Genomic DNA, 27851 nt, shown 5'->3' with positions numbered 1-27851 from the left:
TGAGAATTTATAAGGAAGCTAAAAAGTCATCAATTTCAACTTCCCAGCCAACTAGGAATTTTTGTTATTTGGGCTCCAGCCATAATCATTTCCCATTTTTATAATTGTGACTTCTTTATATTGTTCTTTCTTTTCAGCTTCCACCTGCAGTTTCCAGTTTAAACAATTATGGAGAACAGAAGAAATGTTTATAATTTTTTTCTCTCCTTTAAACTTTCTTAACCCCAACAGCCTTCTCTCCAAGAAGATAATTTTTAGGTTCTTTACTTCTTTATTTCCTACACAACAAAGATTTAGATTTTCTCCAATGATGCCAGTTTCTGAGTTTTATACATAGAAATTAGAGAAGGAAATGGCAACCCACTCCAATACTCTTGCCTAGAGAATCCTGTGGACAGAGGAGCCCAGTGGGCTGCTGTCCATGGAGTCACGCAGAGTCAGACACAACTGAAGTGACTTAGCAGCAGCATACATAGAAATGTATCAGTATGAAGTTTGATAGATAGATTATAAGTGAAGATGTAGTTAAATGCTTATCAGTTCAGTTCATTTGCTCAGTGTATCCAACTCTTTGCGACCCCATGGACTGCAGCATGCCAGGCTTCCCTGTCCATTACCAGCTCCTGGAGCTTGCTCAAACTCATGTCCATCGGATCCGTGGTAAATGCACACATATTCACATGCGTTCCTCTGAATTTTGCTTGCTCAGAATTGATGGTTGTATTCCAGATGTGTATCAACTTTTTTTTTCCTCCTTCATATTCTAGTTGTTAAGGGATACCCTCCTTACTTATGTTTGTGTAGGGGATCAGTCTTTGAAAGCAGTTACATTGTTCCCACAATTAAAATAAAGCACATTAATAACCTTTCTCCTTAAAGATTTCTCCTTTCTTTCTTGGTAATATGACACCAAAGGAGTTCGTAGCCAAGAGTAGTCACAGGCCCTTAGGATGGATTTCAGGGCATGGCAACCCACTCCAGTACTCTTGCCTGGAAAATCCCATGGATGGAGGAACCTGGTAGGCTGCAGTCCGTGGGGTCGCAAAGAGTGGGACATGACTGAGCGACTTCACTTTCATTTTTCACTTTCATGCACTGGAGAAGGAAATTGCAACCCACTCCAGTGTTCTTGCCCGGAGAATCCCAGGGATGGGGAAGCCTGGTGGGCTGCAGTCCATGGGGTCCCTAGGAGTCGGACATGACTGAGCGACTTCACTTTCACTTTTCACTTTCATGCATTGGAGAAGGAAATGGCAACCCACTCCCATGTTCTTTCCTGGAAAATCCCAGGGACGGCAGAGCCTGGTGGGCTGCCGTCTATGGGGTCGTGCAGAGTCAGACATGACTGAAGCAATTTAGCAGCAGCAGCAGTGAGATCCAGAAATGACAAGTATTTCCTTCTTCTTTATCTATTTTCTATTGGATGTTCTTCTTATCAGCCTCCTGAAATCCATTTTGGAGTGAGGAAGAATATAAGTGTATAACCAATGATCTTGGTAAATATTTCCAGTAGTAGCTTGGGAGTGGTTCTGAGCATTTATTAAGTTTTATTTAATAAGGGTTATAGGATAGCTTGACTTCCCTGGTGGCTCAGACGGTAAAGCGTCTGTCTACAATGTGGGAGACCCAGGTTCCATCCCTGGGTCTGGAGGATCCTCTGGAGAAGGAAATGGCAATCCACTCTAGTACTGTTGCCTGGAAAATCCCATGGACAGAGAAGCCTGGTAGGCTACAGTCCACGGGGTCGCAAAGAGTCAGATACGATTGAGCGATTTCACTTACTTACAGGATAGCTCAGTTGGTAAACAATCTGCCTGCAATACAAGAGAGCTTGGTTCAATTCCTGGATTGGGAAGATCCCTTGGAGAAGGGATAGGCTATCCACTCCAGTATTCTTGGGCTTCCTTGTGGCTCAGCTGGTAAAGAGTCTGCCTGCAGTGTGGATAACCTGAGTTCAATCCCTGGGTTTGGAAGATCCCATGGAGAAGGGAAAGGGTACCCACTCCAGTATTCTGGCCTGGAGAATTCCATGGACTATGAGTTGGACATTACTGAGCGACTTTCACTTTCACCTTCCACTTTCAGTTTCAGTCTCAATATAGAAAATTTGGGGCTTGTTATTTTTTTTTGAAAGACAGTTGGATTACCCTCTTATGCCTCAGATCATCAGAAAATAGGAAGAATAGCATTATCCTCATGTATTTGAAAATTAAGGAACATACATGAGAGTAGTGTTGACCCAATGAACTCTCCTTATTTATTTGTTTTTTGGCTTAATTAATACTCCATGCTAGACTCTTTTCCAAGTCCTTTACAAGTTTTCATGCATTAAGTGCTCATGGTTCCTGCCCCATAGGCTTGTTACCATCATCATTGAAACAGAAGAGGGGAAATGGAGGCATAAGCAAGCCAAGAGTCTTGCCCAGCATTCAACTTTTAGCTCTTTCCCCTCTGTGTGCGTGTTAGCCTGGGAAAGACAGAGGGGGAAGAGCTAAAATTTGAATGCTTCTGTTTGTAGAACTCATGGATATTTTTTTTTTTTTTTTGAAGACTACATTGCTCTCTTCTGCTACTTCCCAATAGCTGGGGAAACAGTTTGGAAAGAGGACCTGTGAAAAATGGGCAAGTCTGGTTCTCCATGCCATCCCTAGAATGGGCTCCCTGGGGATTCATGGGCAAATCGCTATTCTAGAGCTGGTGGTCCCACAGCTGTTGGCCATTGAGCTTCCCTGTAACCTTCTAGAAGTGTCAGAGAGCAGCTGTTGGAGAAGCTGAGCTTCCAGCAGCTGCTGAGCGAACACCTCCCTGCGTGCAGCGGGGTGACCTGCCTTCAGTAGGCCAGCAGAGGCGTATCCTGGGTGGCAAGCCAGGGGCAGACCGTCTCCTCCCATCTGGGACTGGTGGTTCCAGGGGAAGGTTTGGAAGCAATAACTGATTCTAAAACACAGGAGGGTGTTAAGGCATCTTGGTGTTTATAAAAATGACACCCAGAAGCACATGTGCGCTCTTCCAATGGGGATTTAATTCAGAACTGGTGATTAATGAAGAACTCAGACTCTGTGTATGTGCAGCCGTCATGTAAACTCGATGCGGGGTGAACAAAACAGTCATTAATTTGCAGATACATTTTCTTTCTCCGTCAAACTTTCCAATGTTTCTTAAGCATGTTGTTTATATAAAATTTATTTATAGCGGATTTTTACCCTCCCTCAGTAATCACTGAAGAGAGAGAGATATAAACAGGAAATGTCTCCCTTTAATTCCAGCTAACACCTTTGTTATTTATACTAGCATGCATAAGTCTCTCTTTATGACATAACATCTGTTGCTGGAAGAATGGCTTTGTTGGCAGAAGTGAGTAATGCCCTTTGAACCAAGCAAAAGAAGAGATCAGTCACAGAAGAGAAAAATAATCTGGTTCCATACATTGACTGTAATGCAGACCAAACGTACACACTAGCACACAAATTGACATGGTGATATAAAGCTCTTCCTGGATTGCTCATGGGGGGCAACGTGAGCTGAGAGTTTGGGCTGCTTGTCCACTCTTGCAGATGAACTTTTGAGCTTTTAGGGGCTCTGTGCTTTCTCTCATTCCTGATGAAGATATTCCTATTTGTGAGAAGTTTGCATTTATGGCATTTTACATTTGCCCTTAGTCATTCTCTTTCTTAAAATTGTCAGCATGTGCAATGAAATTATAATTTAATTCTTATTGTAAATTAAATGTCTCCTGAGTTTACTTTACTGAATAAACTCTGTTTCTTAATAGAAATATATATATATATATATACACACACACACATATTTTTTCTTAGCTGTATTTTTGCTAAAATGAAGCCAAATGATATTAATGTGGTTTGGAATGAAAACCCCAGCTTATGTAAACAAGTATTCACCTTTTTAAAGATAAGGTTTATTTTAAACATTGTAAATCTAATATGTGCACTCCTGAAAATTTGGAAAATGTGTAAAAGCAGAAAGAGAATGTGCTTATAATCTACTACTTGAGATTTCCACTCATATTGGTGATCCAGCATGGTATCTTTGGAATTGCAAAGAATGAAAACTATAGAATTACTTGGAATAAAGTTTTACTCTTTGGAAAAAAAGCTATAGCAAACCTAGACAGTGTATTAAAAAGCAGAGACATTACTTTGCTGACAAAAGTCTGTATAGTCAAAGCTATGGTTTTTCCAGTAGTCATGTATGGATGTGAGATTTGGACTATTAAGAAGGTTGGGCACCAAAGAATTGATGTTTTCAAACCGTGGTGCTGGAGAAAACTCCTGAGAGTCCCTTGGACAGCAAGGAGATCAAACCAGTTAATCCTAAAGGAAATCAATCCTGAAAATTCATTGGAAGGACTGATGCTGAAGCTGAAACTCCAATACTTTGGCCATCTGATGTGACGAGCTGACTCATTGGAAAAGACTCTGATGCTGGGAAAGATTGAGGGCAGGAAGAGAAGTGGGTGACAGAGGATGAAATGGTTGGATGGCACCATTGACTCAATGGACATGAGTTTGAGCAAACTCTGAGAGATAGTGAAGGACAGGGAAGCCTGGTGCGCTGCAGTCCATGGGGTTGCAAAGAGTTGGACATGAGTTAGTGACTGAACAATGCAAGATATTGAATATACTTCTCTGTGTTATACAGTAGGTCCTTGTTATCTATTTTATATATAGTAGTGTGTATCTATATAGTTATAGTGTATCAGTATAGTTGATCCTATACTGATAGTTCAGTTCAGTTCAGTTGCTCAGTTGTGTCTGACTCTTTGCTACCCCATGAATTGGAGCACGCCAGGCCTCCCTGTCCATCACCAACTCCCCGAGTTCACCCAAACTATACTTATCCTATAGTTAATCCTATACTCCTAATTAATCCCGCCCCCTCCTGTTTCTCCTTTGGCAACAAAAAATGTGCTTTATGTGTGTGAGTCTGTTTTATAAATAAGTTCATTTGTATAATTTTTTGATTCCACATAAAAGTGATACCATAAAACACATGTTTTCATTGACTGACTTCACTTTGTGTGATAACCTCTAGGTCCGTCCATGTTGCTGCAAATAGCATTATTTTTTTCTTTTTATATGGCTGAGTAATATTCCAGTGTGTGTGTGTGTGTGTCTTTATCCATCATCTGTTGATGAACGCGTAGGTTGCTTCCCTCTCTTCACTACTGTGAACAGCACTGCTATGAACACGGGTGTGCATGTATCTTTACAAATTAGAGCTTTTGTTCTTTTCAGACATATGCCCGGGAGTGGGGATTTCTGGATCGTATGGTAGCTCTATTTTTAGCTTTTTGTGGAGCATCTATACTGTTCTCCATAGCTGCTGTACCAATTTACATTCTCACTGACAGTGTAGGAGGCTTCCTTTTTCTCCACACCCTCTCTGGCGTTTATTATTTGTGGACTTGTTGATGATGGCCATTCTGACTGGTGTGAGGTGGCACCTCCCTGTTTTGATTGCCATTTCTCCAGTAACTAGGAATATGGAGCATCTTTCCATGTGCATGTTGGCCATCTGTATGTCCTCTTTGGAGAAATGCCTATTTAGGTCTTCTGCCTATTTTTTTAATTGGGTTGTTCGCTTTCTTGAGATTAAATTATATGAGCTCTTTGTGTATTTTAGAAGTTAAGGCCTTGTCAGACGCATCATTTGCAAATATTTTCCTCCAAGTCCATAGGTTGTTTTTTGTTTAGTTTATGGTTTCATTTGCTGTGTAAAAGTTATAAGTGTAATCAAACCATAACTATTTTTGATGACTACCAGTGAAAAAGTCAACTGAGAATCTTTAGTCTTGTACAAAGATTCTCTCCACTTTTCTATAGAGGAAGGCATGGATTGGGTGAAGACAGTATCTTACTAAGTGCTGCAGGCACCCCAGGAAATCAGAAAGCCCCCGGGAGAATCTGAGATGACGTGGCCACCAGTTTTTCAGCTGGATACCAATAACCGTAGTATGATGAGCTGAGTGCGCACACGTTTTTCTCATTCTACTCTGCTGTAGTGAATCTTGAATTTCTTACATTTTGATAATTATGAGAGCTCCATAAAAGACTTTTTAAGTGATAATTTTCACAGTATTTTATTCATATAGAATTGACCTCTCTTGTGAATAAATGGGACTTCCCAGGTGGCACTAGTGGTAAAGAATCCACTTACCTGCCAATGCAGGAGACTCAGGTTTGATTTCTGGGTCAGGAAGATCCCCTGGAGAAGGAAATGGCAACCCACTCCAGTATTCTTGCCTGGGAGATCCCGTGGACAGAGGAGCCTGGCGGGCTACAGTCCATGGATTCACAAAGAGCTGGACATGAGTGAGCTCCTCACTTTGAGATTGTTAGATTAATATGACTTGAACAGTAAGGGACTACCTTATTAAATATAAATGCTGCACCAGAGAACTTGGATTAATGAAAAAGAAAAAGTTTCTTTTCGCTTGGGAAGTTGAATGTGCCTCATTTCCCAAGTCTTGATAGATAAGCTAGCATCTGTCCATTTCATCCTAGTGTGTGCTAACACGGGGTAGAAACATCATTCTCCTGACTCTGGAAGCCAGCATGTCTTTACTCACATTATCTCTGTAATATTCATTGCACGGCTGTTAGGAAGATGTCAGATGGGATTTCTGCCAATTGAGCGTCTGAGAAGTTGAGTCACAAAGCAGTTGGATGACTTGCCTAAGGTCATGACCCAAATCCACAAGAAAGCAGAGAACATACTTCAAAGTCGGTGTTAACCGTTCCTCGCAGGAAGCCATCACTCCTGTTTGCAGTGGTATGGTCACTGTAAAAACACGGCTGGGGAGCGTTTTCCGTCTTGCACAGGCTCTATTTCTTGGGCTGATGGCAGCTATAAATCTTAGTGGTTCTCTCAGAACAGAATCTGACTCCAGCTTTTATAGAATTTGCCGTTGCAGGATATCTCTCATCCGCCATTGCTCACTCATGTATTCTGACTAATAATATTTGAAATGGGGGGAAATTATGCTGGGGAAGAATAAGAAAGATTGGGGGACTATGTCATTCTTTCGCACATAAAAAGGCAAACTGAAACAAGGAGAAAGAATGGAACATTGATTCTTAATAGATGCTTAAAGACTCTGAGGTCATTGTTGAATGGAATTTTGGTTTGCACGTGTGGTGTCGTCTCTGAGATTCATTCAAATGAAATGTGTGAGCGTGTGTATATGTACGTGTGCACGCACATGAGATGGATGTGTACATCAGTTTATGCAACCATCTCTGTGGCTTTTCTCGGTGTTTGGAATATCTTAATAAATCAAACTGCTCTGTCACTTTATTATATAAACCAAACCATAAATGTAAACGATTCCACTTCAGTTTATTTTTTTATATGGAGGTGAAGCATAAAAAATAATTAACCTAAAGTTAATTTGAAGGGTATAATTGCCATTTTAGGCAACAAATGAGTGCTTATAAAACTCACAAGCTCTCTTTCATAAGAAGAAAATTAGAACACTTGAGAAATCTAGTTTTTTTAAAAAACCAGAATGAAGAATTTGTGAGTTACCGTTAAGATCTGATCTTCCACCACTTAAAATGGAGAATATCCAAAAAAAATGAATCTTGGGAGACTAGTGAAAAAAATCAGACACTCTGACTTTAAACTTTAAATAGTGAAGTATGTGGAAATACTGGTGACATTTTTTTTTAATTTTTAATTTTTTCATTGGCATATAATTGCTTTATAATTTTGCGTTGGTTTCTGCTGCGTAACAGCATGAATTATAAGTATACATATACCACTTCCTCTTGAGCCTCCCTCCCACCGCTCTAGGCCATCACCGAGCCTGAGCTGGGCATTCTGTGCTCAGCAGCAGCCTCCCACTAGTCTATTTCCCCCATGGCAGCGTTTACATGTCAGTGCTACTCGAAATGTGTCCCCTCTCCCCTGCTCCGGCTGGGTCCACTAGCCCATCCTCTACATCTGCATCTCTCTTCCTGCTCTACAAATAAGTTCATCGATACGGTGACATTATTTACAGTCTAGTTTTGTAAATGCTTTGGAGGAAATTCAACATATCCAAAATTAATAATTAGTAAAGCCTATACTTTGAATTGGAGAACGCAATGGCACCCCATTCCAGTACTCTTGCCTGGAAAATCCCATGGATGGAGGAGCCTGGTGGGCTACAGTCCATGGGGTCGCTAAGAGATGGACACAACTTCACTTTCACTTTTCACTTTCATGCATTGGAGAAGGAAATGGCAACCCACTCCAGTGTTCTTGCCTGGAGAATCCCAGGGACGGGGGAGCCTGGTGGGCTGCCGTCTATGGGGTCACACAGAGTCGGACACGACTGAATCGACTTAGCAGCAGTAGCAGCATACTTTGAATGCGGAGAGGGCAATGGCACCCCACTCCAGTACTCTTGCCTGGAAAATCCCCTGGACGGAGGAGCCTGGTAGGCTGCAGTCCATAGGGTCACTGAAGGTCAGACACGACTGAGCAGCTTTCATTTTCACTTTCATTTTTCACTTTCCTGAATTGGAGAAGGAAACGGCAACCCACTCCAGTGTTCTTGCCTGGAGAATCCCAGGGACGGAAGAACCTGGTGGGCTGCAGTCCATGGGGTTGCGAAGAGTCAGACATGACTGAAGTGACTTAGCAGCAGCAGCATACTTTGAATGGGCTTCCCCAGTGGCTCACCGGTAAAGAATCTGCCTGCAATGCAGGAGACACGGGAGACTTGGGTTCAATCCCTGGATTGAGAAGATACCCTGGAGGAGTACATGGCAACCCACTCCAGCACTCTTGCCTGGGAAATCCCATGGACAGAGGAGCCTGGCGAGCTACAGTCCAAAGGGTCGCAAAGAGTTTGACATGACTGAGCACACACAGCCACATACCTTGAAAGGCAAATGATATTCTTGACCTGTGCTTTTTTGATTGTGGCGAGTCAAATGTATTTCTCTATGCTTGCTATTTTGGTATAGGATTTTATTTATATTGGGGTTTGTGCATGACTGTGGTATCACTATAATTGCAATTTAAATACAAAATTGCTCAGCCATATCCATCTTGTTTGCTTTCTATGGTCATATGAAGGAAGGGGTGATGCCCTGTATTTTCCCACTCCTTAAGTATAAACAATGACTCTTGGTCTTTGAGTTGGTTAGTAATTGAATGCAGGTTGGTTTGTTGTAATGGCAAATCTAATAGTGTAATTTTTAATAAATGAAAATCCTTGTAGCAAGTATAAGTCGTTTGCAGTATATTACAATCAGAGGGTTCCATAATAAAGTGCTAATTGCAACTTGGCTGTAAATGTTACATTTTGTATGCAAATTGGTCTGCAGGGAGTTATTGTTTGGTGTACCATTGGTAAGAACATTAACATTAGTTTGTAATTTGTTTAAAGTGGCACGCCATTATTACTAATATATTAGATGTAGTTTTAGAAAAAATATTACTTCCTTGTGGAAGAGAGAAATATTTTGTTACTGTACTTTTTGAAGTTTTTATTTGATGTGGACCATTTTAAAGTCTTTATTGTATTTGTTATGACACTGCTTCTGTTTCATGTTTTGATTTTTTGGCCACAAGGCATATGGGATATTAGCTCCCGGACTAGGGATTGAACCCACACCCCCTGCATCGGAAGGCAAAGTCTTAACCACTGGACCACCATGAAAGTTCCTGTTACTGTGCTTTGAAGAAAAGCAGAGCAAGACCACTCAGATTGAGAACCTGAGCATTTCATATAGATAGCAGAGAATGGAAATCTACGGCACATTATATAATTAAAATCTTTATTCACTCTGAATTATGTGTTTCATATCCTCATTGCAAAGGCTGCTTCTATTTTTGCAAGCAAATTCTGATGCTGGTATTTTTTTTAATATATATCTTTTTTCTTCTTAAATGCTAAAGACAAACAGGTAAAATGGCCTTATCAGCTTAGATGGTCAGCAGAACTGATGTTGTCTGAACTGTAGTAGTTACATTGAGAGTTGCCTTGTGGGTAATTATCTGGGTAAATGATATGAAGTGTGCATACGCATAAGCTATTTGGCTGGAAATGTGATAACCGATTACTTGCTGTTACTTGATTCAATACCAAGTAGTGCTTCCCTGGTGGCTCAGTGGTAAAGAACCTGCCTGCCAGTGCAGGAGACACAGGCGGTGCGAGTTTGATCCCTGGGTCAGGAAGATTCCCTGGCAGAAGAAATGGCCACCCAGTCCAGGATTCTTGCTGGAGAATCCCAAGGAGAGAGGAGCCTGGTGGGGCTACAGTCCACGGGGTCGCGAAGAGTTGGACACGACTGAGCAACTAAACGACTAAACAACAACAATCATAATGCTGGTCTTTTGCCTCCTCAGGTAGGTTTATTCCTAGGTATTTTATTCTTTTTGTTGTGATGGTAAATGAGACTGTTTCCTTAATTTTTCCTTCTGCTCTCTCATTGCTAGTGTATAGGAATGCAAGAGATATTTATGCATTAATTTAGTATCCTGCAACTTCTAGACAAATGGTACAGATGAACCTATTTCCAAGGCAAGAATAGAGACACAGATGTAGAAAATGGGCATGTGGGCACGGAGGTGGGGGAGGAGCGAGTGGGATGCGCTGGGAGGGCAGCAGTGGCATGCGTGCACTGCCGAGTGTAAAGAGCCTGGGGAGCCCACGGACTGGGGAGCCCATGGACAGAAAAGCCTGGGCCACCATATACGGGGCCTCTCAGAGGCAGACACAACTGAAGTGGCTTAGCACACACGCATGTATAAAACGGATATCGGACCAGGGTCTCCTGCATTGCGGGTGGATTCTTTACCAGCTGAGCCATCAGGGAAGCCCCATAAAATAGACAGCTAGTAGGAACCTACTGCATAGCACAGGGAGCTCAGCTCGGTGCTCTGTGATGACCTAGAGGGGTGGGATGGGATGGGGCTGGGAGGGAGACCCAGGAGGGAGGGGATATATATATACATACAGCTGATTCACTTCATTGTACAGCAGAGACTCATGCAACGTGGTAAAGCAATTATATTCCGATTTTCTAAAATGTGTATTATAGAGAAAAATAAATGAATATGGTCTGTGTAGCAAATGAAAAGCAATACAGTGCAATAGTGTGTGGAAAGCGGTGCAGACAGAACAGTGGTGATTCACATCTGTCTCTCTGCCCCAAGCCTGTTTTTCCAAGTTTAAGTTTAAGGACTCGTGTTATTCCTTGATGACTATGACTTGGCATGCCTGTGAAAAGGTACAAAGCAACACTAGCAATTGTCTGAAAGAGTCCAGGACTTTTCCTAAAATGAGCCTGAAGGCACAGAGGGTAGGAGTTTCTCTTCCCGACCCAGTGGATAAATTAAATTGGGTCAAAAGTGTTGGGGAGCAAAGCAGGATCCCAAAGCTTGACCTGATTGAACTTAGTCCACCACCCCTGGACTTAGACCACCGCCCCTGGTGAGACATCCACTTCACTGGAATCTGCTGGACATTTGGAAGTGCTCATGTCCTAGGTCAATTCGTATGTTGCTTCAGTCATGTCCGAGTCTTTCAGAGCCCATGGACTGTAACCTGCCAGGCTCCTCTGTCCGTGGGAATCTCCAGGCAAGAATACTGGAGTGGGTTGCCATTTCCTTCTCCACAAGAGGTCCAGAGATGAAGTAAAGCATGAAACACTTTGCAAATACAAGCCAGGGAAGACTGAACCCATGCAAAGTGCTTGCATCAGCTTTGTTCTGTTTTCATAAAATATACAGCGCTTATTCTTTATTGTTCAAGTCCTTGATTTTACAGCATTCATGACATGGTGTTTTGATATGACCATTATTTCTAAAAATTTACTCTCAGATAGCTAGGATGCAAGAGAACCAGGAGTGCCACTCCTTCTAATGCTTTTCTTTGCTCGGCTAACAGGTTTCTGTGATCTACAGAAGCACGTGACCAGGCGAGCACACCCAGTCTTGTGTCTGTCACGGGCTTTCTTAGGGGGATTGTGGGCTGTGCGATGTTCTTAGCCAACAGGCAGGACGCAGGGGAGTTCAGGAGGGTAATTGATTTGGAGAATAAATCAGCAAGTTCACATTGGGGCTAGAAAACACAGCCTCCCTCAGCATTTTAATAGATAGACAATCATTAATTTTACCCCAAATTACAAGCATGCTTATAATGTTTCAACAGCTGTTGATTAATTGTCGGACAGCAATAATGGGAGGATGAGAAAATCTTGTTGATGGAAAGTTCAGAAAGGTCAGCAAATTTACGTGGAACACAGCTGTCCCTTCTAACCTCCAGTGAAACTGTCAGACCATCCATCGCCCTGCCTGGAACCGACTCTTCTGGGCTATAGGATGCAGATTTTCTTTCTCTCAAAAATAAGTTGTGCTGGTTTATCATTACAGCATCAAAAAGCTGTAAGACTTATAAATGTGAATGCACTTTGTAATTTTAATTCAGGAGGGTGCAAAGAGTAGAGAAAGATGGTGAATCTATGTTTCTTGTGAGAAAAAGCCCGAGGCCATGGACCTCTGTGTGTTGCTGCTTTTGGACAGCACATTTCAAGAGGGTGCATGGGTGTTCTACCTACTAGTGGACTTTTTGTTTTTAATTTTTATCCTCTTTGAGCCTGAGTTTCACTATCTTTAGGATATGAATAAGAATTTTTATTGTGCCATGATATTGGAATACTTGAAGAATGTGCATATGATGTCCAAGTGTAGATACTCGCCCACTAAAAATATGCAATAAATATTTCTCTTTGAACTTCCCTGGCAGTGTAATGGTTAAGAATCCACCTTCCAATGCAGGAGACACAGGTTCGATACTTGTTGGGAAATATCCCACAGGCAGCAGGGCAACCAAGCCCATGTGCCACAGCTAAGACCCAATCCAGCCAAATAAAAAAAATATATATTAAAAAAAACAAGGAAATAGAGATGTAAATACAATATAATCTAATCCTCAAAAATAAAAACATTAATAAAAAAATCCTCTCATCTTTCCTGTCTCTGGCCCTCCAAAGTGAATATGAAATGAGATATTGTTGTTTTTTTTTAATTTTATTTTATTTTTAAACTTTACATAATGGTATTAGTTTTGCCAAATATCAAAATGAATCCACCACAGGTATACATGTGTTCCCCATCCTGAACCCTCCTCCCTCCTCCCTCCCCATACCATCCCTCTGGGTCGTCCCAGTGCACTAGCCCCAAGCATCCAGTATCGTGCATCGAACCTGGACTGGCATCTCATTTCATACATGATATTTTACATGTTTCAATGCCATTCTCCCAAATCTTCCCACCCTCTCCCTCTCCCATAGAGTCCATAAGACTGTTCTATACATCAGTGTCTCTTTTGCTGTCTCATACACAGGGTTATTGTTACCATCTTTCTAAATTCCATATATATGCAATATTATACTGTATTGGTGTTTTTCCTTCTGGCTTACTTCACTCTGTATAATAGGCTCCAGTTTCATCCACCTCATTAGAACTGATTCAAATGTTTTCTTTTTAATGGCTGAGTAATACTCCATTGTGTATATGTACCACAGCTTTCTTATCCATTCATCTGCTGATGGACATCTAGGTTGCTTCCATGTCCTGGCTATTATAAACAGTGCTGCAATGAACAGTGGGGTACACGTGTCTCTTTCCCTTCTGGTTTCCTCAGTGTGTATGCCCAGCAGTGGGATTGCTGGATCATAAGGCAGTTCTATTTCCAGTTTTTTAAGGAACCTCCACACTGTTCTCCATAGTGGCTGTACTAGTTTGCATTCCCACCAACAGTGTAAGAGGGTTCCCTTTTCTCCACACCCTCTCCAACATTTATTGCTTGTAGACTTTTGGATCGCAGCCATTCTGACTGGTGTGAAATGCTACCTCATAGTGGTTTTGATTTGCATTTCTCTGATAATGAGTGATGTTGAGCATCTTTTCATGTGTTTGTGAGCCCTCTGTGTGTCTTCTTTGGAGAAATGTCTATTTAGTTCTTTGGCCCATTTTTTGATTGGGTCATTTATTTTTCTGGAGTTGAGCTGTAGGAGTTGCTTGTATATTTTTGAGATTAGTTGTTTGTCAGTTGCTTCATTTGCTATTATTTTCTCCCATTCTGAAGGCTGTGAGAGATTGGTTTTAACTGTTGAAAAGCAAAACAAGTAAACAGGTACCTTTAATTCTGAGTTGGATAATGTCCTCATCTGCATGTCATTCTGCTCTTAGGACAGTTTGAGTTAAATTACATAATTCTGAGTTGGATAATTTCCTCATCTGCATGCCATTCTGCTCTTAGGACAGTTTGAGTTAAATTACAAATGATGTATGGCAGAATCCAGAAATACATTTTGTTGATTTTTTACAAGAATAAGATGTGTACATGTTTGCTGCTAAGTCACTTCAGTCGTGTCCGACTCTGTGACCCCATAGATGGCAGCCCACCAGGCTCCCCCGTCCCTGGGATTCTCCAGGCAAGAACACTGGAGTGGGTTGCCATTTCCTTCTCCAATGCAGGAAAGTGAAAAGTAAAAGTGAAATCGCTCAGTCGTGTCCGACTCCCAGTGACCCCATGGACCGCAGCCCACCAGCCTCCTCCACCCATGAGATTTTCCAGGCAAGAGTACTGGAGTGGGGTGCCATTGCCTTCATACATGTTTAGGACATAGGAATTATTTTCATGCAATAAGGCTGAACCTGCTTCTACCAATTCTGTATTATTGTAAAATAATAAATATGAGAAAAAAACCCTAGGAAGAATATTTAAAAATTGCCATAGCTATGTCAACAACAGTGCCTGGCCAACCACCCTTTAGAATTACTTGAACTAGAAAACAGAGCAGCTGAAAAGTAGCACGTGGCACATGTGACTTTGAACTTGACTGGGACAGAAAATGATTCCCTCTTGCCGTGTTTCCCTAGCTCCCAGTGATCCCTGCCTGACAATCACAGATGAGTCTCTGCCTATCAGAGCCAAGCTTGTTTGTGGGGTGGTGTGAGAAAGCATAGTCATACTCTGCTTTCGTAGCGTGAAAGTCATAGTCACACCATGACTATGCATCGTCAGGAAGGCGGAGCTGGGCTGGCAGCCGCTGTGGCAGCTGCGTCACAAAGGAAGAATGTCCCGGTTACTGTCGATGCAGTCAAAGTGGGATAAGAGCAGGGATGGAAAGAGATGGACAGAACTGGGGAATCTTCTTCCTCTGGAATGAACAGGGCTGTGTGGTAGGCTGCGGGCTGAGGAGAAGCGAAAGGACGTGACCATTGGGCTCTCGGTGCGAGGCGTCAGAGGTGACGCAGTACGTCAGAGCGTGAACGACGTACGCGGGAGGCTGTGCGTTCAGACGGCACGGCCGGTACCCTAAGTGGGGATGTCACGTGGGCTCAAAACATGATTCTAGCGGAGATTAACAGAGTCTGGAGCGTAGAGTTTGTTCATTCTTGGCCTTGTCCCCTTGCTTTTCTTCTGGGCTTCCCGCTTGTGCAGTGGGTTCCCCAGCAAGGGGACAGGCCGTGGTTATGGGAAGAAACTGCCCTTGAGGACCACCCCCACCCCCCCATTTTGCTGTTCCACCCTGACCCAGCGCTGGTCTCACTCTGAGCCACTTTTTCTTCACCTTTCACATTTATTCAGGATCCTGAAACTCAACTTTGCCAAACTCAAACTGCAATCCAAGAGAAGCCCGTGTTGCAAAAATCTAAGCCAGGGACAATTTTTTTCCTCTGAAAATTCTAGCTGTAAGTAACTCAAACTTGGAGGGTTACAGCAGTTCCCACGGAAGAAGTACAACTTTGTTTCAAAATAAAACTAGCTTTAACTTTGTTCATCTTAAAATAGCACACATTCATAGTAAAATGTAAGCAACATAAAATATTATTTAAAAAAATTATTCCAAATTTCCTGGTCCTAAAATAATCACATTCTGGCATTCATTATTATACATATTTAACCATTTATAAGTCCTGATCTTGTAACTTCATTTTCTATTAACAATGACAGTTTAAATTATTTTATATTTATAATAAATATATTTTACATGACCAGTATTCATGGCTGCACTTTTTTAAACAAGTTGCTTAATTATGGACTTAATATTGCCTTAAGTTTTTTAGGATTATAATTAACATCCTGAACATCCTTGTACATCTTAAGAAACTTTCTAATTTATAAATTGTATGATTAAAAATTTGTTTAAATGCTATGATTGTTCAAAAGGTCGTGCAATTTATGTAGGTCTTTTTCCTCGCACACTTAATAATACTAGTCAATACTTTAAATTACATTGTATCTGTTAGATAAACACTATTTTATTATTTTTACTTAATATTGAGATTTTTTAAAACCTTCTTTTGATCTACTTATTGGCCTTTGAGTTTCTCGTTTTTCTAACAGAATAGTTTTTAAAAAAATTTTTGTTTTCTGGTCCTTTATTTTTCTATGAATTTTTTTTTCTTTTTCCTGGTTTGTATGAGCTCTTTGGGACTTCCGAGTTGGCTCAGTGGTAAAGAACCCCCACGCAAAGCAGGAGACGCAGGCTTGTTCCCTCTGGAAGATTTCCTGTAATGGGAATGGCAACCCACTCTAGTATTCTTGCCTGGGAGATCCCACGGATAGAGGAGCCTGGTGGCGAAGTCTTTGGGGTCTCAGAAGAGTTGGACACGACTGAACGACTACCCAGCAACAGCGAGCTCTTTGTATATCGAGCCACAGAAAGAATATTGTACCCAGTCTTTCTGGATTATTTGTCAATCTTAATTGTGCTCATATTTTTTGCTATAGAGTTTTAAGCAGCATGTGTTTATCTCTGTTTTATCAACAGTTTGGTATGTGGGTTCCTGTATACTAGTATTTTTGCATAACCCGCATTTAAACCGAGGTACTTTGCTTCTGTACTTCCTCCAGTAGCTTATACCTGAGCTATTACATAATTAAATACAAGCTCTTTAAATGGAACTGGTTCTCTATAATGGCATTCCAAGTGTGATAATGGTTGGGAGAAAGAATATAAGAAAGAGAAGCTGGAAGCTTGCCATGATTGGTGCTGAAAGGCTTTCTGTACTACCGTGAGGGTGGGGTGGGAATTTGAGACATTTATAAGGCTGGTTTCATTGCAAATTTGACTGTGCCAAGAGTGAATGATGGTAGGGAGCATTACCTGAGTATTGACCAACATTGATAAATTAACCAGCTCTCTTGTTTTACATATGTTTATTTGGTGATGAAATTTAATTGGGCACCACTGGAACTGCACAGTGTTTTTACAGAGGATGAGAAGATTCTTAGTTTATTGCTGTACCTTAAAAGTACCTTTATGTTGCACCTACCCTGGTTAATTGTTTGGTATTATCACTGTCAGCTTCACTCCCAGATTATTCTATAGATGTGTAGGAGGGAAGCTAACCAGACAGTGACTTCTATCTTAGCCCTCCCTGAATACTAATTGTGCTTTTTAAGACATTCATATAAGCTGTCGGAGAGACCTTGATGATAGGGTTTATGGTTGGGTGGTTATTAATATTATTATTAAGGAGGATTTAATGAGCCAGACATTGTTCTAGGCACTTTACATGAATTATCTCACAGAATCACCATTTCTCAGATAAGGAAACTGAGACTGGAAAAGTGTGATATCTTGATTCAAATCTAGGTAAGAAAGTGGCAGAATAAAGACTCTAAATCATAAATTGTGAATGCTTGGGCTTTTCTGAAACCCAGGACTGTGTTCCTGAGCACTGTGGAAAGATTTCAGAAATGGGGGCAGCTTTGAGACCATAGCTATCTTTGCAAAACCTGGAAGAAATAGTCCAAAGACTGGAAGTACTGTATTATCTACATCCATCAGAAATTTGTAGCAGCCACTGTATGAAATAAAAGCTAGTCTTGGCATCAGAAGATCCACCAGAAACTTGACAATATTCCTGACAGAATTTTCTGGCTACAAAATAGGAAATATTTCTCTTAAGCACAGCACTTGGGAAAAAGTGACATGTCACAAGGAAACTGGCCAAACAACAGTCACCCAGGTGATTCAAAGTGAGGTAAAGCCTGCTGATGTTGACGCTCAGAGTCCGTGCAAGTCTACAGTATCTGCAAAGTCAAAGTGGCAACTCAAGCAATTGCACCCAAAAGTGTATTTTCCATGTGAATGCCGTGTGTGTGTGTGTGTGTGTGTGTGTGAAAATGTCTCCCTCCTCCAAAGGTAGGAAGGAAAAATAAGAGGCCCAAGAGTATATCAAGCAAAGAAAGACAGGTGCATCAACGTTCAGTACTTTTTGGTTAACCCCCTTGGAAGTGTGTTGTTTTGAGGTCTTGGAAACCGTCAGATCCGTTGTGGGTTTTTTAATTTATCCATCTCAGTAAGTCAGAAAGAGAAAAACAAATCTCATATATTAACACATACATGTGGAATACAGAAAATGGTACAGATGAACCTGTTTTCAGGGCTTTCAGAGACACGGGTAGAGAATGGACGTGTAGACAAGGGGTGGGGAGGAGGGGATAGGATGGATTCGGGGATTGGGACTGACGTATATATACATACACCACCACATGTGAACCAGCTGGCTGGGGGAACCTGTTGTAGCACAGGGAGCTCAGTTGTGATGACCTAGAAGGGTGGGATGGGATGGGGGTGGTATATATGTATGTTACTGTTCAGTTGCTAAGTGGTATCTGATTCTGTGATGCCATGGACGGCAGCATGCCAGGCCTCCCTGTCCTTCACTGTCTCCTGGAATTTGCTCAAACTCATGTCCACTGAGCCGGTGATGCTATTTAACCATCTCTTTGCTTTGTTGTACAGCAGAAACTAACACAGCATTGTAAAACAACCGTACCCTGATCAAAAAAGGAAAGCTACATGGGGATGATGTCATCATTTCATCATTTCATCCTCTTGCTGTAGAATACAAAGAATTTGTCTGTGTCCGCGGTTGCAGAGAATGATTTTTTAATAGACAATGCCGTCTGACCTCTGTCCACTCAAACTGATGTACATCAGACAAGCTAGCCATCGATAAAATTACTCTTGCCTATTTTTTTGTTCTTATTTCTTAACTTTGCAATGATACATAGATGTCTATATATACTTTCAATCCAGTATATTTCATGTAATAAACAATGGATAACTATGTTTTGGTAGGAACTGTAAGAGATTTCCAGGTCGTTCTGATATCCATTATTTTCTTAGAAGTAAATCTGACAATTGAACACTGAGTCAAAACTGGACTTCTTTTTTTATGGTGGCATTTAAAACTTAGATGAATGCTAATGTTTGGATGTAGCTCCTTGAAAAAAAAAAACCTTCACAAAAACGGATTGCATTATATCAATTTGGGGTCATGTGCACTTCCACCATAAAGACACTAGAAAGACAAGAAGCTATAAAACAAATGAAAAGTGAGCCACAGGCATAAATTATAAAAATGGAAATATATGAAAATATCTTACAGCTTCTTTTAGCAATTACGTTGAAACCAAATCGAACACTTCAGAGAAGTGTTGGAGGATTGTCAGAAGTCAAACTGGAGGATTTGGAAGTGTCAGTTTTCATTAGGGATTTGCACCTCTGCGCTGCCGGCTCAGATAAAGCCTGTGTTTGAATAGACCCAAATGGGAGTAATGGGCTCAAAGGGGAGTAAACGAAAACCACGTCTGCAAACCACTGTAGCAGCGGACATCACAGTAGAGACAACTGCTGAAGAGCGAAAAGCTCCTGATGCACTTGTCCCAGAGATAACCTTTCAAGGCGGAAATGCATTTGCTAGGGTCTGCTAAGAAGCAGCTCCCTTGCTTGCTTTCTGATAATCAAAGAAGACTTTGACAAAGTCTTTGACAAAGACAAAGATAATCAAAGACCATCCACAGTTGTCAATTAGTTTCTTTAGCTCTGACTTCTGTTCTTAACTCTACTTTCAAGTCTGTGTTCATGTAACATGTTTGATCTGAGTTTGCTTAGGAAGATGGTTGGTAATAAAAAAAGACGTTTTATATTTTTATCCAAAATTTACATTTCTCTAACAGAAAACTCCAATGCTTGCCTCCTCGACTTTTTTTTCTATCATTTACTATTTTTCTTAGAAATTGTGAGCATGGTCTCCACTGTGATTTCAACTGCTGTTTGTTGTTGTTGTTTAGCCAGTATGTTGTGTCCAGCTCTTTGTGACCCCGTGGACTGTAGCCCACCAGGCTTCTCTGTCCGTGGGATTTCCCAGGCAAGAATACTGAATGGTTTGCCATTTCTTTCTCCAGGGGATCTTCCTGATCCAGGGATCAAACTTGCACGTCCTGCATTGGCAGGCAGATTGTTAACTGCTGAGCCACCAAGGAAGTCCATTATTTCAATTCTCTTTAGTTAAATGCTATTTGCGTTTACAATTTTGTCCTAAACGTCAAAATCTAACATCAAAAAGAAAAGTGTGATGATCTAGAATAAAAACTGTTTTTTTTTCCTTATAATTCCAAATGAGATAAGCAAAAGGTAGCAAAGAGGCTATTTTTATTCACTCTGGTCCCTTTCATTGCTTTTCTTCCCAATCATGGCTTGAAAATTGGTGAAAGAGGTGAGGCAGCTGCCATCAGTTTTAAAAGAATTTATCTCTTTACCATGTGAGCAGTTTTAGGTTTCTGACGAAATTGAGAGGAAGGCGGGGGATCTCCCATACTCTCCCTGCACTCATCATTTTTCATCCTTTCCTTGGCTCATCCCTCATCCCCAGCGTTAGACGATCCACAGGTGAGAGGTTCGTTTGAGACCAGCTTTGGGGAATTCAGCTGCAAACAGTAACTGGGAATGAGATTAGGGGAGAGTCAACGTGCTCGCTCTCCTGTGGGCAGTGGGGAGGGGATTAAAAACAAAGCAAAACAAACAACTATTGAATCTTTGATCTGAGTTGGAAGTTTGAACGCAATGAGTACATTGATAAATCGGTTCAGCGTGTTCTCTGCAGGAAGCACAAAGATTTCATGTCTAGCACAGCTAGCCATCCTCATCCAGGAATGTATCTGTCTGCTTTTTTATTCCTACGCAAATATTTCAGATGGAAACTTCCAAGACATTAGAGTGTCATACGAATCATCGATGTCAAGGCTGCTTTCCAAGACATCCTCTTTTACTTAATGTTTGATCCCCATTTCAGCCTCTTCTCCCCATCTGGCACTTGTCACTTAGGCAGATGGCCGCCAGCTGGAAGGGCAGGCTGTGTGTCTCCCCTCCGCATCCGGGGGGCTCAGAGACGCGACGTGAACTGTACTACGTCACTCCATTAGGGGACCGCAAGCGCAGACACTGCCTTGTCAACCTGTCACCACCTGAGGGCTCCCAGAGGGAGTTCCTTTATGAATCTGGGAACTTAAGTTGTGTTTTATGATGTCATGATACCCCATATTGGCTTCATGTAAGAGAATGTGGCTAGTAGAGCTTCACAATCCAACTCTCCCAATTAAGAGGGTACTCAGGACAGCAGTGAGCTACTTCTAATGAAAAGATGGAGAGAGAGAAGTCTTTAAAGAAATCCCGGCTAAAGTCCAGGCGTAGTTTAAGGATCAGATTTATTCTACCCTAACAAATATGCCCATATTATTATGACCACTTTGTGCCAACACTAAGATTTTTCAGCAATTTAAAATAGCCTAAGGCTGTAATATATGTGTTTTGCTCCTGGGTTTCTGAAAGAAATGCCCTCTTTTTTCAAACGCATCTTGTTACTCTGGGTTCTTACTCCTTTCTCACATGTGAAAATTAGTCCTGGTTAATTTCACTGCTGGGCTTTCCAGATGGTGCTAGTGATAAGAAGCCTGCCTGTGAAGGCAGGAGACCTAAGAGATGCTGGTTTGATCCCCAGGTCCAGAAGATCCCCTGGAGGAGGAAATGGCAACCCACTCCAGTATTCTTGCCTGGAGAAGCCTATGGACAGGGGAGCCTGGTGGGCTACAGTCCACAGGGTCACAAAGAGTCAGACACCACTGAAGCGACTTTGCCCGTGTGCAGAGTTTCATTGTTGCCACTGTTCTTTGAGAAGCTTCTTGCTGTACTGGTTTTGGCTCCTGACACTCTGGGTCAGCCAGAAGATACATGGTTCTTCAGAAGAAACTTTGTTCTATTTACAAATGCCTGTTTTTTTCCCCTTCTTCAAGGCTATGGTTTTTCCAGTGGTCATGTATGGATGTGAAAGTTGGACTGTGAAGAAAGCTGAGCGCCGAAGAATTGATGCTTTTGAACTGTGGTGTTGGAGAAGACTCTTGAGACTCCCTTGGACTGCAAGGAGATCCAACCAGTCCATTCTGAAGGAGATCAGCCCTGGGTGTTCTTCGGAAGGAATGATGCTAAAGCTGAAACTCTAATACTTTGGCCACCTCATGAGAACAGTTGACTCATTGGAAAAGACTCTGATGCTGGGAGGGATTGGGGGCAGGAGGAGAAGGGGATGACAGAGGATGAGATGGCTGGATGGCATCACTGACTTGATGGACGTGAGTCTGGGTGAACTCCGAGAGTTGGTGATGGACAGGGAGGCCTGGTGTGCTGCAATTCATGGGGTTGCAAAGAGTCGGACATGACTGAGCGACTGAACTGAACTGAACTGAACTTATAAATGCATGTTCACAGGGGAGGAGGGGAACAGAGGATGAAATAAAACAAAAATGCAGAGTTGCTCACTACTTGTGTCTATTTGTATTTCCTGTACATATCTGCAAGAGACACACACAGAACTGTTGTGCTTATGTTGATCTAAATCTGTGCCAAACAATATACTTTTTTCCACTTATTCTCATGCCGTGAGCTTGTTATATCTCAAACCACCCTATGATTTTTTTTAAATGGCTGCACACTCTCCAGTTTATGGCTAGACCATACTTATTTAAGTGTTCACTATTAGATATTTAACTTTCTGATTTCTTAAACTTAAAAAAAAATACTCAGTAAAAGTGTTTTTGTTTTTTTTTTTGTTTTGAGCATATGCTTGAAAATTTAGTTTCTAGAAGGGGAATTTCTGAGTCTAAGGATGTATACAATGGTAAGCCTCACATTTTTATCCTCTGAAATTTCTCATGGAGGGCTGATCTCCCCACAGTAAGTGAGGGTGTTTGAGAATACCGTCTGGCTGTTCTGTGGGAGTCCAGCTGGCCACTCTCTGTTTATCTCTCATTTCGGCCCCGACACAGCTTTGAAGTTCTGTCTCGGGGCAACTGTGGGATCTCTGCTTCTGTCCTGGAACTCCTAGATCTCAGCAGCTCAAGGTCAGCTCATGGCATGGGATCTCTGGGGGACTTGCTGCTTTGTTGTCTGCACACGCAGAAGCCAGGGTTTGGTAAGAAAAGCTTCCCTGATGGTAGGATGCTCATCATAAGGTAAATCCAGCGTTTGACTGTGTCTGGTCACAGTTGATGAGGCTGCTTTAAGGTGTCCGTTGACTTCTCTGCCCATTTCTCTGCCAGTACAACCAGGATGACTATTTCATAGTGACATGTGTCTACTTCCTAACATGTAGCATGATGTCATTTTAGATTTATTCAAGTTAATGCTTGAGCAAGTCTTGTTACACAAACTGCATGCTCCATGACCAAGGGATGTCCGGTCTCATTTCCCATTCTACCCTCAGCAGCTGACACGATGCCTGACAATCCCTGTGGTTTCATAAGCTAATGTGCTTCGTCACTCAGTCCAACTCTTTGTGACGCCATAGACTGTAGCCCACCAGGCACCTCTGTCCACAGGGATTCTCCAGGCAAGAACACTGGAGTGGGTTGCCATGCCCTCCTAAAGGGAATCTTCCCAACCCCCAGATCGAATCCAGGTCTCCCGCGTTGCATGTGGTTTCTTTACCAGCGGAGCCACCAGGGAAGCCCAACAAGCAAATGAACAAATGCATAACTCCCTGTTGCTGTTGCTCAGTCACTCAGTTGTGTCCTACTCTTTGCGACCCCATGACTAAGCACACCAGCCTTCCCTGTCTTTCACTATCTCCCAGAGTTTGCTCAGATTCACGCCATTAACTCCCTGCCTTATAAAAACTGGATAAAGTGAATATTTCTGAAAGCACTTTAAATAGCTGGGAAGACTCTAACGTATATATGACTGTCTTCCCCCCAGGCAGTGGTCCTCAAATGTTTGGTGGATGTGCATGGGATTAACTCAAGGAACTTTGGTAACAAAGTCTTACCTCCTAGAGAGTCTGATTCTGGTACAGGTGAACCCCTGAAGAAGGTTTCTAAATCTATTTTTAGTTGTCCCAGCCTGAACTCTTTGTTTTTGCTCCATTGCTGTATGATGTGTTTGGTGTGTCGGTTTCCATGTAAAATTCTGACATTGTCCAAGATGAAGATGTACAAGATGAGCATAACCAATCCCATTTACTAAAGAAGAAATTATGGTTTAGGAAGTTTGCCCAATGTCATACAAAATTCAGAACCAGGAAATGTGACCAATTTTACAGATTTCAAAGCCCCAATTCTTTTGATCACTGTAGACTATCTCACACCTATTGTTTAGAAGTCTTTCAGTAAGTCTTAAATGTTAGTCATCTGATTATTGGCTTAAAGTGTAAAATATAAAAAATATAGCTTTTGACAAGTGAGTTAATTTATGAAGTTACTACACAAATAATTATTGTCTGTTACTACCAGGTCTTTAGAGGCCTTCCCTAATTGTTTAATATTGCTAAGTCATTTCAGTCCTGTCCGACTTTTTGCAACCCAATGGACTGTAGTCTGCCAGGCTCCTCTGTGCATGGGACTCTCCAGGCAAGAATACTGGAGTGGGTTGCCATGTCCTTTTCCAGGGGATCTTCCTGAGCCAGGGATGGAACCCACACCTCTTATGTCTCTGGCATTGGCAGGGGTTTCTTTACCACTAGTGCCACCTGGGAAGCCCTTGTTTACTATTACACAGGTACAAGTTATTTCTTCTAGTTTTCTTTAAATAGATTTTTCTTTTTTGTCTTAGTGTTCCACATTTTTGTTCTATCTTTGAAAGTTGCCTAAGCTTCAAAGGTTTTCTCTCTTTTTTAAAAACAAATCCATTATTTCCTTTTGGCTGTGCTGGCTCTCTGTGGCTGCACCGGCTTCCCTAGTTGTGGAGCGCTGGGGTGCTCTCTAGTTGTCCCCAGGCTTCTCCTGCTGCAGGGCGCGGGCTCTGGGGCTTGATGGCTTCGGTAGCCGCAGCGCGTGGGCGCAGTGGTTGTGGTGCATGGGCTTTGCTGCTCCACGGCATGTGTGATCTTCCCGGATCAGGGATCGAACCTGTGTCTGCTGCATTGGCAGGCAGATTCCACACCACTGAGCCACCAAGAAAGCCCAGAGATTTCATTATAAAGTTCACTTACTGTTTATGAAGTATTTATTGATCATCATTGCCTTTCTTTGGGATTGGAATGAAAAGTGAAACTTTTCCAGTCCTGTGCCTGCTGCTGAGTTTTCCAAATTTGCTGGCATGTTGAGTGCAGCACTTTCATAGCATCATCTTTTAGGATCAAATTGCCAACATCCATTGGATCATAGAAAAAGCAAGAAAATTCCAGAAAAACATCTACTTCTGCTTTATTGACTATGCCAAAGCCTTTGACTGTGTGGATCACAACAAACTCTGGAAAATTCTTCAAGAGATGGGAATACCAGACCACCTTACCTGCCTCCTGAGAAATCTGTATGCAGGTCAAGAAGCAACAATTAGAACAGGACATGGAACAATGGGCTGGTTCCAAATCAGGAAAGGAGTATGTCAAGGTTGTATATTATCACTTTGCTTATTTAACTTATATGCAGAGTACATCATGTGGAATGCCAGGCTGGATGAAGCACAAGCTGGAATTAAGATTGCTGGGAGAAATATCAATAACCTCAGATATGCAGATGACACCACCCTGATGGCAGAAAGTGAAGAGGAACTAAAAAGCCTCTTGATGAAAGTGAAACAGGAGAGTGAAAAAGTTGGCTTAAAGCTCAGCGTTCAGAAAACCAAGATCATGGCATCCGGTCCCATCACTTCATGGCAAATAGATGGGGAAGCAATGGAAACTGTGACAGACTTTATTTTGGGGGGCTCCAAAATCACTGCCGATGGTGACTGCAGCCATGAAATTAAAAGACATGAAATAAAAAGACCTAGACAGCTTATTAAAAAGTAGAGACATTACTTTGCTGCCAAAAGTCCATCTAGTTGAAGCTATGTTTTTTCCAGTAGTCATGTATGGTTGTGAGAATTGGACCATAAAGCAAGCTGAGTGCCAAAGAATTGATGCTTTTAAACTGTGAGGTTGGAGAATATTCTTGAGAGTCCCTTGGACTGCAAGGAGATCCAACCAGTCCATCCTAAAGGAGATCAGTTCTGAATATTCATTGGAAGGACTGATGCTGAAGCTGAAGCTCCAATATTTTGGCCACCTGATGCGAAGAACTGACTCATTGGAACAGACTGTGACACTGAGAAAGACTGAAGGCAGGAGGAGAGGGGATGACAGAGGATGAGATGGCTGGATGGCATTACCCACTCGATGGATATGAGTTTGAGCAAGCTTTGGGTGTTGGTGATGCACAGGGAAACCTGGTGTGCTGCAGTTCATGGGGCCACAAAGAGTTGGACGCCACTGAGTGACTCAACTGAACTGACTCATCATCAACTTTGTCACAAACTGGGGATTCAATATGAATAAAAATGCTTTACTTGTCATGACTTCCTGCTTTAATCCCTGAGTTTGTTTCCTTGGTCCAGAAAAAACTTCCAAGAACCAGAACAAGAAAATCCTACCCCAGAAACATGGGTAGATGTAGAGGGGTGGAGAAAGGGAAGGACGCTGACGACACTGGTTTTAGCCCTGGGGTTCTCATGGCACCCGGGTGGCTGTTTCTACCAATGGTTGGATGTGGAGGGTGGGGTGGGAGTTGAGACTAGGAAAGAGATCTCAACTACAGGTGAAGGTTTAGCAGTCACCTCTGGGCTTCCCTGGTGGCTCAGTGGTTAAGAACATGCCTGGCAATGCAGGGAACATGGGTTCAATCCCTGGTCCAGGAAGACCCCACGGACAACCAAGCCCGTGGGATCCATAACTACTGAGCCATAACTACTACTCCATAACTACTGAGCCAGCGCCCTAGAGCCCGAGAGTGGCAACTACTGAGTCCATACAACCTAGAGCCTGTGCTCTGCAACAGGAGAAGCCTGCACGCTGTAACTGGAGAGGGGCACCCATTGCAGCAACTGGAGAAGGCCCCTGTGCAACAGTGAAGACCCAGCACAGCCGAAAATAAAGAAACAAGTTGATATTTGGCAAAACTAATACAATTATGTAAAGTTTAAAAATAAAAAAAAATAAAATAAAATTTAAAAAAAAAAGAAAAAAAAGAAACAAGTTGGTTTTTAAAAAAACATGTTAAAAACAGTGTCACCTCTGTTTAGAGCAGTGTTTTTTTTTTTTTTTTTTTAACTGTATTTGGGAACCTATGAATGTTTTTAAATATATCTATTTGGCTTAGATTTTCATTTTCCTATCTGGCTTATAGTTTTATCAGTAAGTGTTTGATATGCAGATTTATTTATTATTGCCATCTGTTTCTGTGAAAGCGATTTTGAAGATGCTAAGCTGTTTTCTGAATGACATTCAGAAATCAGAACCTCACAAGGACAGCTATTCTGTTATTGAGGCAGAGATCATACACAGATTCGCTTGTATACTGCTGTGTGATCCCCACACACGTGCCCCGTGTGGTAACTTGTGGTACCTTGGTAACTTGTCTTTTCAACATATCTAGAATACAGCTCAGCAAAATTTATTTAGATGTGTTAACATCTTTATTCCCTCCTAGGCTATTTTCTTTTTTATAGTATTTCTATTGAATTATAGTTGATGGACAATATTACATAAGTTACAGGTGT

The sequence above is a fragment of the Bos indicus x Bos taurus genome, chromosome 12 (assembly GCF_003369695.1).
Source record: "Bos indicus x Bos taurus breed Angus x Brahman F1 hybrid chromosome 12, Bos_hybrid_MaternalHap_v2.0, whole genome shotgun sequence".
In the NCBI taxonomy this organism is placed as follows: Eukaryota; Metazoa; Chordata; class Mammalia; order Artiodactyla; family Bovidae; genus Bos; species Bos indicus x Bos taurus.
This window is presented reverse-complemented; position numbering follows the sequence as displayed.